We start from the raw sequence: 14048 nt of genomic DNA, 5'->3' as shown, positions 1-14048 counted from the left end.
TTAATGGTCACTGGTTGGACACATCACCTGTTAATGATCACATTATGGATGAACGGAGACCATTTGTTGCGCAGAGAATCTCTATTCTATATCCTATAATGCAGCTACAAGCTGTATTGTCCTTAAACCTTGAATTAATCTAATGCTTGTGGTTAAAACGTATATTAGTAACATAGTATCACATACTAGATTGGCAATTTGGCAATAATAGCAACTATAATTTTATTTATATTTGATGGTTTACTTTATTCATTTTAATTTACTGATATGAACCTGTATAATGTAACAAAGTCTGATCAAAGAGCAACAATAAACATCAGTAAGTTAAAATAATAAAATGGGTTTGCACTTGTTTATTTTCACATGGGCCTACTTGATAAGATCCCCAGTCTCCAAGTTGGCCAACTAAATTCACATACATGAATATATAAAAAGGGCATATGTGACCAACTCTTTAAAAAATAAAAACATCATGCTACAATTTCCATCATAAAGTATAGCCATATCTATGTTGGAACATTATAGGACACTATATAATGTCTAACAACATTGTATGTGCAGTGTTGGTATAAACTATAAAAAAATCTTCTAAAGTGATGTGATTCATGTCCAGTCCAGAAGGGGCAGACACTAGAATAGAATGTCTTTTGGAGGAAAGATACGTCCAGTTTTGATCTGCTGAAGAAACTGCATCACTCACTGTCCTCAAAGCTGGGCCTGGAGTAGAGTAGAATCAAACATTTAAACATTGTTCCACTGTTACAATACATGCATCATGTTCACAGAATACTGCCATGTTCATGAAACATGATGAATAATATAGCTAATATGATGTTTTTGCATAGTTCTGTATGTCATTAAATGTTCAGATTAATTGAGGATAAAGGACCCCAATGGAAACAAGCCATAGTGGTTTTAAAACCTATTGGACTTTTTCTGCAAACTGTTAACACTTTCACTGCCAGATATTCTCATAATAACCAGATAGGCTCCGCCAGCTGTTTTTGAAGAAATAGGGCAATATAAAATAATTCACAGAATATTTTCTGATTGGAATTTGTAAACACGAAATACCTTAAAAGAAACGGGAGAATGTCTGCTATCATGGAAAAAATAAACTGAGTTGATACAATGTGCTGTTATGGAGTTGTGACCAATTGAATAGAGTGTGGTTTCAGCAGATAAAGCCGTTTCAGAATACTTCTGGAGTTATACACGTTTTTGTGAAACATGTCACTATAGATGTTTTTCCTGCTACTACATAGTCACGACATATTTCAAATGAAAGATTAGGAAGTCTACTTCAATTTAGATTGTTTTACAATCAACAAAATAATTTGAGCCATTCAAAGTTATAATAAATAAAATAATAATACGTTCCAGAGTTCAAGGTGCTACTTTATTTTCATATTACAGTATACACTACCAAAATCAATGTTGCTTTTACAGTACACGCTTGTGTTCAATGTTTGTACAGTACGGTGGAGTACAGTGGATTGCAGTACAGTGGAGTGCAGTACAGTACAGTACAGTACAGTATAGTGGAGCACAGTACAGTACAGTAGAGTAGAATAGAGTACAGTAATGTAGAGTAGAGTAATGTACAGTAGAGTAGAGTAATGTACAGTAGAGTACAGCAATGCAGAGTAATGTACAGTAGAGTAGAGTAATGTACAGTAGAGTACAGCAATGCAGAGTAGAGTAATGTACAGTAGAGTACAGTAGATTAATGTACAGTAGAGTACAGCAATGCAGAGTAATGTACAGTAGAGTAGAGTAATGTACAGTAGAGTACAGCAATGCAGAGTAGAGTAATGTACAGTAGAGTACAGTAGAGTACAGTAATGTACAGTAATGTACAGTAGTGTACAGTAGAGTACAGTAATGTACAGTAATGTACAGTAGAGTACAGTAATGTACAGTACAGTAGAGTACAGTACAGTAATGTACAGTAATGTACAGTAATGTACAGTACAGTGATGTACAGTAGAGTACAGTAATGTACAGTAATGTACAGTACAGTACACACTTGTCTTCAATGTTTGTGTGTACATTACACACTTGTGTTCAATGTTTCCACAAACATGGAAAGCTGCCTGAGTGTGCGCCCCTCAACAATGAAATCAAATGGACATGAAACCAGATAGACCCTTCAGTGGTACCAACATCAATACAACATGGAATTGTGGACTAAATCAAATTCAATTATAACAAAAATAAATAAAAATAAATAAAAAAATAAATAAAAAATAAAAAAAATAAAAAAATAAATAAAAATAAAAATAAAAATAAAAATAAAAATAAAAATAAATAAATAAAAAAATAAAAAAATAAAAAAATAAAAAAATAAATAAATAAATAAATAAATAAATAAATAAATAAATAAATAAAAATAAATAAATAAATAAATAAATAAATAAAAATAAATAAATAAATAAATAAATAAATAAATAAATAAATAAATAAATAAATAAATAAATAAATATAAATAAATGAAATGCTGGATACAGAATTTGAAAACCACTGCATTGTGCGTGCGTGCGTGCGTGGAGAAGTTACTGAGCAGCATAGTTTACCAAACTGTGGTACCGTGTGGCACATTCCCCAGGACACAAGGGAATGTTGCAACTCCTGCACTGCACCCTTGTCTCGTGGCGCACCCCTCTTCTGTGACAAACCCTGCATCTCTTACTGGGGTACTTCTTATTGGTGCTTTTGATGCGGACCAATATGTGGGCTGCAACTCTGCCATCCAGCCTGGTAGCAGGGTCGTGGAGGTACGGTGCCCTTGGTGCCCTCTCAGGGGGGTCATGGTGTTCTTCCTCTCCCGCTTCCTCTCTCGCCCTCTCTCTCAGGGGCAGGGTGGTCCAGGATTTGACTGTACTGAGGATGAAGGAGTACAGGGACTTACAGCTGCCAGCTGGGTTTTTAGCCTTGTAGATGATATAGGCATTGAACATGGCGATCTGGAACAAGTACATGATGAACTTCTTGGTCCACTTGCATGTCCTCCTGGTGAAATAGTAGTAGGACAAGTTCTGGTCTAATTTGTCCACTCCATTCATGTACATGTTATAATCTCTGATAGCCGCAGGCTTCAGCCTTGCCACCGTCTCCCTCTGTCCTTTCTGCTTCTCCTGGACCATTACCATCTCATGGTGATGGCACGTGGATACCATCCTGACAACCTTCTTGTCCAGCCACCCGACCACCATCACGTTATCGTTGTGCCTCATCACTGTCAGCCCTTTCTCCTTCTTTTTCCAGACCAACTCTTTTATGGCCTGTGGTTCCCCTCTGTGTTTCCTCATGGTGCCGCATGTATGGATCTGCAGACCGAGGAGAACTTGACACAGGCGCACAGAATTATAAAAATTGTCCATAAATAAGCGGAAACCAAAGCCAGTCAAGCCATCTAGAAGAAATGTTACAATGTGTTGCAGCTTGGGCACAGTGGTCTGAGTCTCCTCAGTAGATTTTCCACTGTAAGGCTTCATGTTCACACAATAGCCTGTCTCAGAGTCACACAGGATATATGACAAAATACCATACTTTATAGGCTTGGCACTATTATAGACCTTGAAGCCCAATCTGCCTCTCCAGAGCAACATGCCTTCATCGATGCTGATGTTCTGGCCTGGTGTGAACAGCCCTCTGAACCTGGAAAGCAGGAAATCCAAGACTGGACGGATTTTGCACAACCTGTCATTTTTGTTCAGAGTGGTGTTGTCTGTGAAGTGCAAGTTACTCCAAATGATCTGGAAGCGGTTCCTGGACATGATCTTGCCGAAGTAGGGCGTTTCCACTGGCTCATCGGTTGACCAGTATTGTTCCAGCTCACCCTTCTCAACCAGACCAGTGAGAAACAGCAGCCCGAAGAATCGTTTTAATTCCATCAGTGTGACTGGCTTCCAGGAATGGGACCTAGCATGTGGCAGGTTGCTGGGCGTTTTCTGCTCTGCATACAGGTTGGTCTGGTCGCACACATCCTGGAGCAGGCCGTCTGTGAGAAATAGCTCCACAAAGTCAATGGCGGTGTCTGACTGGAGCTCAGCCGCAGCACCGCGAGGACCGGGAGTGGCAGTGAACGGGAACTCCTGTGGGTGCCAGTCGTCCTTCCTGTCGGACCACAGAGGATCCTCCTCAGCTGCCTTGCGACCTGTAAATACAAACAAAGCGTCTGTATTTGTGTATGTATGAACATGGAATGTGCTCACTTGATTGGCTGGGCATGGAATGTGATGTATGCTGATAAGAGCGCCCCTCACTTCACATGAGTGTGATTTTTTTCGTGTGGTAAAAAAGTGTGATAGCAGAAAAATGTTCTTACCTTTTTTACGGCCTACAGGTGGTGCTGCACTGGATGTGGAAGGATCCACAGCATCCTCATCCTCATCATTAGCAGCCTCCTCATCTGACATAAAATAAATTGTTTTGTAAATATCACGTGTAGTGTTGATTTCATTGATTTTTTTCTGAAAATAGCAGATCTACAAGCTCACAACGCGCCACAGCAACGCGCTGGATCCTTTAGTCAGTTATTATTTATTGACTATATTGTCAATAATAGACTCTAGTACCGTTTACATTTTGCTGTGCAATAGTCTGTGTATTGGCTGCATATACGTGCAGAGAGATCAAAGTGTCAGACTATAATGGCTAATTTGAGACTTTGTTGATACTGCAAATAGCAGATATACAAGCTCACAACCGTTGTGAGTTTATATATCTGCTATTTGCGGTGTGTGTGTGTGTGTGTGTGTGTGTGTGTGAGAGAGAGAGAGGGCGGGGCTGGACGTTACTCCGGATTGGAAATTCACTAGCCACCCCCCCCCCCCCCACACACACACAAACAAACACACTCCATGATCGCAAAGACACGCTAGCTAAAATGACATTTTGCTGTGCAATAGTCTGTGTATTGGCTGCATATACGTGCAGAGAGATCAAAGTGTCAGACTATAATGGCTAATTTGAGACTTTGTTGATACTGCAAATAGCAGATATACAAGCTCACAACCGCTGTGAGTTTATATATCTGCTATTTGCGGTGTGTGTGTGTGTGTGTGTGTGTGTGTGTGTGTGTGCGTGCGTGTGTGTGTGAGAGAGAGAGAGGGCGGGGCTGGACGTTACTCCGGATTGGGAATTCACTAGCCACCCCCCCCCCCACACACACACACACACACACACACAAACAAACACTCCATGATGCAAAGACACGCTAGCTAAAATGAGTCGATACAATAAAGAAAAAAGTATGTTTCAACTTCTTACCCGTGGAATTGGAATATAGAGACGGACATGGGGGCCTTCCTGGACTTGGCAGGTAATTGGGATCATCGTTTCTTTCGCAATCGGAGTCAATTTCGCTTTCTGTATCGCTGAAAGTGTAACGAGGGGGTTCAGAAATGGATTTTCTATTGCTTTTCCGGGCATGCAGGTCGCCATCGCCAGGATCGGATTCAGGTAGGTGACGCTCTGGAACTGTGGATGGCTCGCCAACAGCGACAGGTGCTGGGGCCTTCTTCTTGTTTTTTTTTTTTGCAATGGATGGATGTGGAGGGCGCAGGGAACTGTCTGCTTGTGTTGTTGGCTTCTTGACTGGTTTATTTTTATTTTTTTTGTTGTCAACGGATGGAATCGGAGGTGGGTGCAGGGAACAGTCTGGTTGCGTTTGTGTTGTCTCCGTAGGCCTATTGCTGGCAGAGGCTACAGTGTTGCCACTGCCAGACACCTTTGCTGGGGCTTTCTTTTTATTATTGTTGCCGCTGGCCGAGGCTACATTCTTACCAGCCTTTGCTGGCTTAGCTGGCTTCTTTATTTTCACGTTGTCCACGGATAGATGGGGGGTGGGTTGCGGGGAACTGTCTGTTGACTCCTGTTTGCTCCTCTTTATATCGTCCACCGATGGCGGGGGGGGCTCCTTCTTCCCCGCCTCAGGAAGGGGGCGCGGGAAACTCTCTCCCTCTGGCTCTGGGGGTACAGGTACCTTGGCCTCAGGCTCCTTGCTAGTGTCCACCACCATAAGAGGGGGGGGTATAGCCGGTGAGCTGACACTGGCCTGCTGTCTGTGTTCAGGTTGCATAAAGTCGAGGAGGGTTCTCTGACGAGGGTCGAGTTTGCCGTGCTTTCGCTTTGCATTGCATTTGCCACCGCGCTGACCGCGGCCGGCCATTTCCTAGCCTGTCTCTCTACTGTCGGCACTCTATATTGCTCTGTGACTCAACAGTAAATAATAGGCTACTGTCTGTAATAAATAAAACTGGAACAAATAAAATTTAGAAGGCTTGAACTATAGGCTATACTCACTGACACTGTTCTCCAACTCACACACTCCTATGATTCCTCTCTCTCTGTCTCTGTCTCTCTCTCTCTCCTCTGCATCTACTCTCTATAGTTTGTTGTTGTTTGTGGCATTTAAAGCAGTTTTTTCTAGTTTTATGCACCTGTGTGATGTGATCACGTGTTGTGGCGGTTTGCTTTGATGTACGGCTCTGATATTCACAGAGCAGTTGCACAAGACTTCAATTGACAGTTCTCCGCTGAAAAGACCCTTTGCCGAAGATCTCAGGCAATGGCGGCAAGCGTTTTATTAATGAATTGACAGTAATCTAAGTCAATGGCGCGGAGGGTGTTAATAAAGTATGCAATCAATTAAATCAATTCATGTCAATGGTAATGACCTGTGTAGCTTCCTCAGCCTCTGGCGTGGTTTTAAACCATTCTCCACGTAGTGTTGCCTCAGGGCGTTGAGATCAGCGTTTCTGATCCTGGACAAAAGAAACACACACAAACACCTTGGTTTTAAAAACACAGATTTAGCTACTGTTCCAGACTGGATAACAACTAGCATATCTGATAATTAAGGTTGGACTTATCAGAGACCTTTCTGGCCAGTTAAGAATCGCCCAGTGGTGGAAAAAGTACTCACATGAATACGTATCAATACTGTAGTGTAGAAAATGTTGTGGGATTTACTTGACTAAAAGTACAAAAAGGTATTGCCAGTGTAACAGACGTGATCTTGCGTTGTGTTATATGAAGAAGCACCATAGACCAGGATCTCAGCAGTGAGTAGATTTATTCTCTGTACAAAAAGACAACGAGACAATCACTGCTCTGCTCTTGTGTACGTTTTCCACAATACCAGTTGCGCTTCCAAAGCCAGTATGAAATGGGACAAGACAATAAATACAATATGTACCTGTACAAAAAGACAACGAGACAATCACTGCTCTGCTCTTGTGTACGTTTTCCACAATACCAGTTGCTGGAAATAAACAGATGCAGTAACATGAGAACACAGTATGTGTCTTTACAACTTTGGGTACATAAAATAAAATAATCTGCAGAGCAAAATAAACACAACCTACCGCTTCCAAAGCCAGTATGAAATGGGAAGTGCGGTAGGTTACGTCATTAGGTTATAGGTCATAGGTTACGTCAACCGCCTGAACTCTTAAAGTGACAGAACATTGGATCACAATACAATATAATGCCTGGGCAAGTGGAAGCACTATTAACCACGTTACACTAGCAATGTGTAGGCTACTGTCTTAAAGTAGGCTACTCATTGTGCAGACTGCAGAGTGTAACAAATAATTGGCATGGACGGTGGAGTAAAAGTAGCCTAGGCCTACTATAGACACAATATTTTCCTCTGAGATGTAGAGGAGTAGTTGAGGTTGGCATTGTTTCTTTATTGTCAAATTTCCAAAAGTATCTATCTATCTTAGTGTTGTAGTCGAGACCACCTAAAGCGAGACCAAGACAAGACCAAGACCTAGGAGGGTCGAGACCAAGACCAAGACCAATACCGATGCGAGCCTATGGGGCCGAGACCAAGACCAAGACCAAGACCTAGGAGGGTCGAGACCGAGACCAAGACCAAGACCGCTGCTAGCCTAGGGGGCCGAGACCAAGACCAAGACCAAGACCTGGAGGGTCGAGACCAAGACCAAGACCAAGACCGATGCGAGCCTAGGGGGCAGAGACCAAGACCAAGACCAGGAGGGTCGAGACCGAGACCAAGACTGCCGCGAGGCGAGACCGAGTCAAGACCAAGACTATTTTTCCCTCTTATTTGATAGGTAGTATTATTAGGTACAGATAACAATCTTGATCTGAAACACTTCCCCCAAATTAAACCATGTGCATTGCGCATGCACTGAATTAACCTGTGAACTGTGACCTCACCTGTCACACTGTCCGTCACTGTCAGTTTGACAGTTTCCGACCAAAACCTTTCAGATTAATGGCTATGGGCGTATGGCTCACCTTCAAATTAAAACAATAATTTATTAGTTGGTTTTGGTTGCTGCTGTTTGAGCCTTTTAGTAAATAAATCGGTAGTGAACCAACAATGTCAATGAGGCATGCATGCACGTTATACAACAAAGGATTTGCACATGATCGTTTTTATTATAGCCTGGCCCTGACAAGACATGATCACATAAGGTGGACGATGGATGGATTTTACTTTAGGTATAGATGTAACTAGCCCTGAAACATGACTCTCATATAATCATCATGGCAGTCATGTTTCAGGGCTAAGATGTAACGTCAGGTAGGTGGTGGTTCTTTACTCTTCTCATGATGAAACTAAACCGAGGCGATGCTTCATAGTTCATACATATGTCGCGGTCGCGCTGCAGTGCAACGCGTTGTGAGTTGTAGATTGGCTATTTTCAGATCAGTATTCAGATCACCGCTCAACCTCGTTTATTAAAACGACTACAGGCTACAAGTTACAAGTTACAACACAACACACATTATTAAAAAAACCCGGAAAGCTTGCAGTCTTGCACTGTTGGTAGAATATATTGAAATGTAAATGCCAGGCTGTAGCCTATGCCGGGCGCTGCATGCGTATTGCCGTGCGTAACTCTCCGCCTCCCGGCCGACACTTTATTTATTTATGCCCATTGCCTGAGACTGATATAATTTCATGATAGAATGATCATAATAACATCAACATGTGCTCTTCTTTGGACCTGTATGAACGTCATGCAGCGCTGTTCCCCTTAACAGCTGTCTTTAATTAATTAATGTGAATGGTCTCCTCTCACACTCTCAGTCCTTGCGATCGGGTTGATATAATAGAACGTTTTGCATCTCGTCTCGAGTGGTCTCGGTGGGGGAAGAGACCCGAGACAATAAGTCCGAGACCGAGACAAGACCAAGACAAATGAGGCGCGAGACCGAGACGAGACCACAAGACAAAAAAAGGCGAGAAGCGCGAGACCGAGACAAGACCAAGACAAATGAGAGGCGAGACCGAGACGAGACCACAAGACAAAAAAAGGCGAGAAGCGCGAGACCGAGACAAGACCGAGACCACGAAAATTTGGTCTCGAGACCGGTCTCGAGACGAGACCATGTCTCGAGAACTACAACACTAATCTATCTATTGGGAATTGAAAATAAACTAGTTGATATTGTACCAAAGTACAATACATGTAGGCCTTCCACTTTAACAGTTACTTTCCACCAGTGAAATTCACCCATAGACGAAGCAGAACGTAGCCCGACACACCACCACAGAGTTCACCATGTAGGTGGCGTTGACTATCTTGGTGCACCGAGTCATCTCACTGATCTCAGAGTCGTTCATGGAGGTCTTGATTATCCCCAGGAGGACCAGGTCCCGCTGGTTCCTGGACAAGGCTGCGGTCTTCCTGCGGGTCTCCCAGATCACCGTCGGGTCCAGGTTCTGACTGCATGAAGCAGAAGTCACGGCGGGTTCCTGCTGCCGATCCGAGTTCTCCTTGCTGTTGTGTTTTCGTTGGCATTTGCAATCAAAGTTTCAGATCTTTTCCATTTCTGCTGCTGCTCGACGTGCTCGTCGTTCAGAAGCCAAGCGGTAGATGTCTTCAAACTCCATGCATGAGTCCAGCTGGTTCTCGTTGGTAGCCATTGGTCAAGATTGAATATGTGTTTTACTAAACTAACCGCCAGCACGCTCAGTGGTACTTATGGGTGGTGAATGATGATGAAGAGAGTGAATGAAACCTGAGAACAATGGGTTGGGTTCATTCATGCAAATGTTGTAACTCTCCGCCCCCAAATAAGACGAGTCAGAAAACACAGCACAGTGGTTCTCAACCAGTGGTCCGGGGACCGTCCAGTGGTCCATGTACCCCTAGTTTGTAACCATATGGACCCAAATTTGAGATTAGCGTAAAATAAACAAGTGTACTGTTAAACATCTACAATTCTGACACAATTAGAGAATGTTCACAACAAAATAAGTAGTGGGTCTTTGATTGATATAAGTAGGCCTATAATTTATTAACAGTTTGCAGAATGGGTACATTTCACATGAAAGCACAACTCAATACAGAGACTGTTGACGACACCATAAATCATTACACTTGTTTACAACAGGGTCCACCTTTTTTAATTCATCAGAACATGAACAATATAGGCCTACACCGTGGCTCAATACAATTAATATTGGATGAATGATGGCACAGTAGGCTAGAATTTAACATTCTCCAGTGATTATGGCATAAATGCGTTGAATGCATTTTCTAATATTTACAAAATGAAAGTAGAAAATACATGCTTTTCGTTTTATTTCATACGTTTAGATATTTTGCTGTGACACAGTTTGAACACCAGGCCTATAACTGCCCTGAGTATTGCCATTTAATATATTTTAAAGTGAATGCAGCTTTGATTTTATCCTATTATAAATGAGTTATCAATCTGCCATAAGAAACAGTTTGAACTACTGTATGTGATTTTACTGGTATAAAAAGGTAGGTGGCTAGCGCACATCCAGTTCCTGTCTGGTGCTGGACTAATAAGGTACATAGAGTGAAGAGAAGAGAGTCCGCACACAGGTTTGCTCCAAGGTGTTTGTTTTTTATTCAAAACACCATAAATATAACACGACGTTTCGGCCGTGAACGGCCTTCATCAGGTGATAATCGGCAGTATATGTGACAACTCCCTTTTAAACCTAGTCGTCACATCACGTGACTGATGACGACTGCATGGGCAGGTGATTCACTAACACCAATAAGTGACATGACAATAAATATGAACATGAATAACCACCACATCAAGCAAGTTTACAATAAGGCAACACAGTTTCCAAAAGAACAATTTCAATAAAACTTGCTGGTTTTTTGCTTGTTACAGACTGTTTTAGTATTTTTTAAATACATTTTTTAAATATTTTTTATATATTAGATTTTGCATTTTTTGTTTGTTTTTAGTTTTAAGATTTAAAAAGCTTTTGGTACCAAAAGTAGTTTACAGTTTGGGCAGTCTGCTCCAAAATAGTGTTAATCAGTCAGAACAATATCAAAGGGAACAGGTAAGAGACACATGAAGGCTAACATTCAAGATCAATCAATGGTTCTCTGGACATCGGCCAGTAAAGCCATCAAGATAAATTTAATTTAAAGTGGACGACCCTGATAAAAGACAAGTAACGAGAAGTATACTTCACCAGACCAAAAGTCTTAAATAATAAGTATAAATAGATAAATATCAAAAAGAATACAGAGTCAACATGCAGTTCAGTTCACACAGGGGAATCTGATTGTTAAGTCCTTGCTCACTATTTACAGGAAGGCAGATAACTCATAGTCCTCATTTAGTCCATGGGGTTGTAGGGTGCGGAGGGCAGTGTTGCCAACTTAGCGGATTTGTCGTCATATTTAGCTTCTTTCCAGACCCCCCTAGCGACTGAATTAGTGAAAAGCTTCTGGCGAGAAATCTAGCTTTTTTCCCCTGGTGAATTGGGGACAAATCGTGTTGACAGGCGCCAGATATGCGCCAGAGATAAAATCCCTTTTTTTTTTTTTTTTCAGCCTCAAATCCGCTAAATTGGCAAAACTAAAAGTGGTCGGCGCGTCTTGCTAACAGCAGGCTCAGTGGCTTCCTCGGCTCGGTTATGTGCACACTGCACAGACTGTCTGCCTGTGCTTCCTCCTTTCTTGCTCTGCCTAGGCGAGTGCGCTCCGGTGCTGTATTTCCGAACGCGCCCCTCGAGCTCGACAGAGCAAGAAAGGAGGAAGCACTGGCAGCTCAGTAACTCAGTTTATTCTGCTTGTAAAAATAAAATACACACTCGGATGCATAAAGTATTAACCTTCTAATTCCTGTATGGATCGGAACAAAATAGCGTTCTAAACGTTAGTTGAATTGAGGTATGTTTTTTTTATATTACAATGAGTTTAAACGAGCAGCGAATTTTCAGAGTTCAGACCACAGCACAGAGTGCCTCTGCAGCTGCTGCGTCGAAAAAACCCTACCCATTAACCACGCCCCACTGCCCCAACAACATATCCACGAATCAGTTAATTATATATATTCTGAAAAAGAAAAGTTTCAGTGTTTTTTTCCTAAAAACTTTAGTTTACCCACGCGACGTCGTCGTATCTATCACTCTACTCTACAACATTAGCACGGCAGTAGCACAGTCTTCAACAGAAGCAAACCTAAGAAGCATGTCAAAACATTACACTCAAAAGTACAGGAGGGAGTGGGAAACTATTCTTGAATACAAGGGATGGTTAAAGCCATGCGTGGGAAATGACACACGTGCATATTGCATGTATTGCAAATCTGACTTTTATGCTAAACTTAGCGATATTAAAAAGCATGTGGTTTCCCAGAAGCACATACAAAAGGCAAAGCCTTATAATAGAGCTGTACAAAGCACTTTGCCTACCATGAACAAGAAAATAGATGAGGCAAAGAAGGCAGAGGCAATTATTGCCATGGTTATGGCAGAGCACTGCTCCATGCTGGCATGTGACCACATTGGGGAAGCATGCAAAGTGGCATTTGCAGATTCCACTGCTGAAATGATAAATGGCGTTCTGGCTCCATATTTTCTCAGGCGCTTGGTTGCGGATGTGGGTGACCAACGCTTCAGCCTCCTGCTTGATGAGTCCACTGTCATCAGCGTGTCAAAGTACCTTGGTGTGGTCATACGTTACTTCAGTGAGAGTAAAAACAACATAGTGTCAGCATTTCTAGGGCTTGTCGAGTTGGAGTCTGGGGATGCCAGGGCTATAGCCAGAGCTGTTTTGGACTTCATGCTGAAATGTGGACTGAAAAAGGAGAAACTCCTAGGCTTAGGAACAGACAATGCCTCTGTAATGACAGGGGTCAACAATGGGGTCCACAAGTTGCTGAAGGAGGAGTGTGGGTTGAAGGAGCTTGTCCTCATCCGTTGTGTGTGTCACTCCCTGCAGCTGGCTGTAAGTCATGCCAGCAAGGACACGGTTCCACGCAGCATTGAATACCTTGTGCGGGAGACCTACAACTGGTTTTCAGTGTCTCCCAAACGAAGAGAGGCTTACAAGGCCATATTTGAAACCATCAACCTTGGTAATCAACCACTCATGATCACCAAGGTGTGTGCCACACGCTGGCTTTCAATTGAACCGGCTGTCACGCGTATTTTGGACCAGTGGGAGGAGCTTAAGTTGCATTTTAGCATCACCAAAGCAACTGAGCATTGCTACATGGCTGAGGTGTTGTACAATATGTACAATGACCCTCAGAATGTCCTATACCTATACTTTCTGAAGTCAGTGTTGGGTGAGGTACAGCAGGCCATTAAGGCTTTTGAGGGGGAAAAGGCAGACCCAGTCAAGCTGCTTGATTGCTTGATTAGCTTGATCAAGTCAGTCAGCAGCAGGGTGCTAAATCCCCTGGCAAAGGTTGATGTCCTCAATGAGCCCATAGATGGGTTCATCAGCCCCAAACCCTATCTTGGGTACCTTTTTGAAACAAAGGCAGATGAGGCCCGCATGCCAGAACAATTGCTGAGCAACATCAGAAGTAGATGTGTAGCATTCATCATCGCCCTGACCAAAGAGCTGAGGCAGAGATTGCCTGACAACATAAAAACACTTCAGGGCATGTCTGTCTTCAGTGTTGCTGGGGCTCTACAGCCCATGAAGAGCTTTGGAGAAATCCAAAACATTGCCAAGCTCCTTGGGTACTCTCCCAGTGATATTGATAAGATCATGCATCAATGGCGTACAATCCACCTTTGTAAGTGGAATGAACTGCAGGAC

This window comes from Protomyctophum bolini, assembly GCF_963924005.1.
Source record: "Protomyctophum bolini genome assembly, chromosome: 17".
Taxonomy (NCBI): domain Eukaryota; kingdom Metazoa; phylum Chordata; class Actinopteri; order Myctophiformes; family Myctophidae; genus Protomyctophum; species Protomyctophum bolini.
This window is presented reverse-complemented; position numbering follows the sequence as displayed.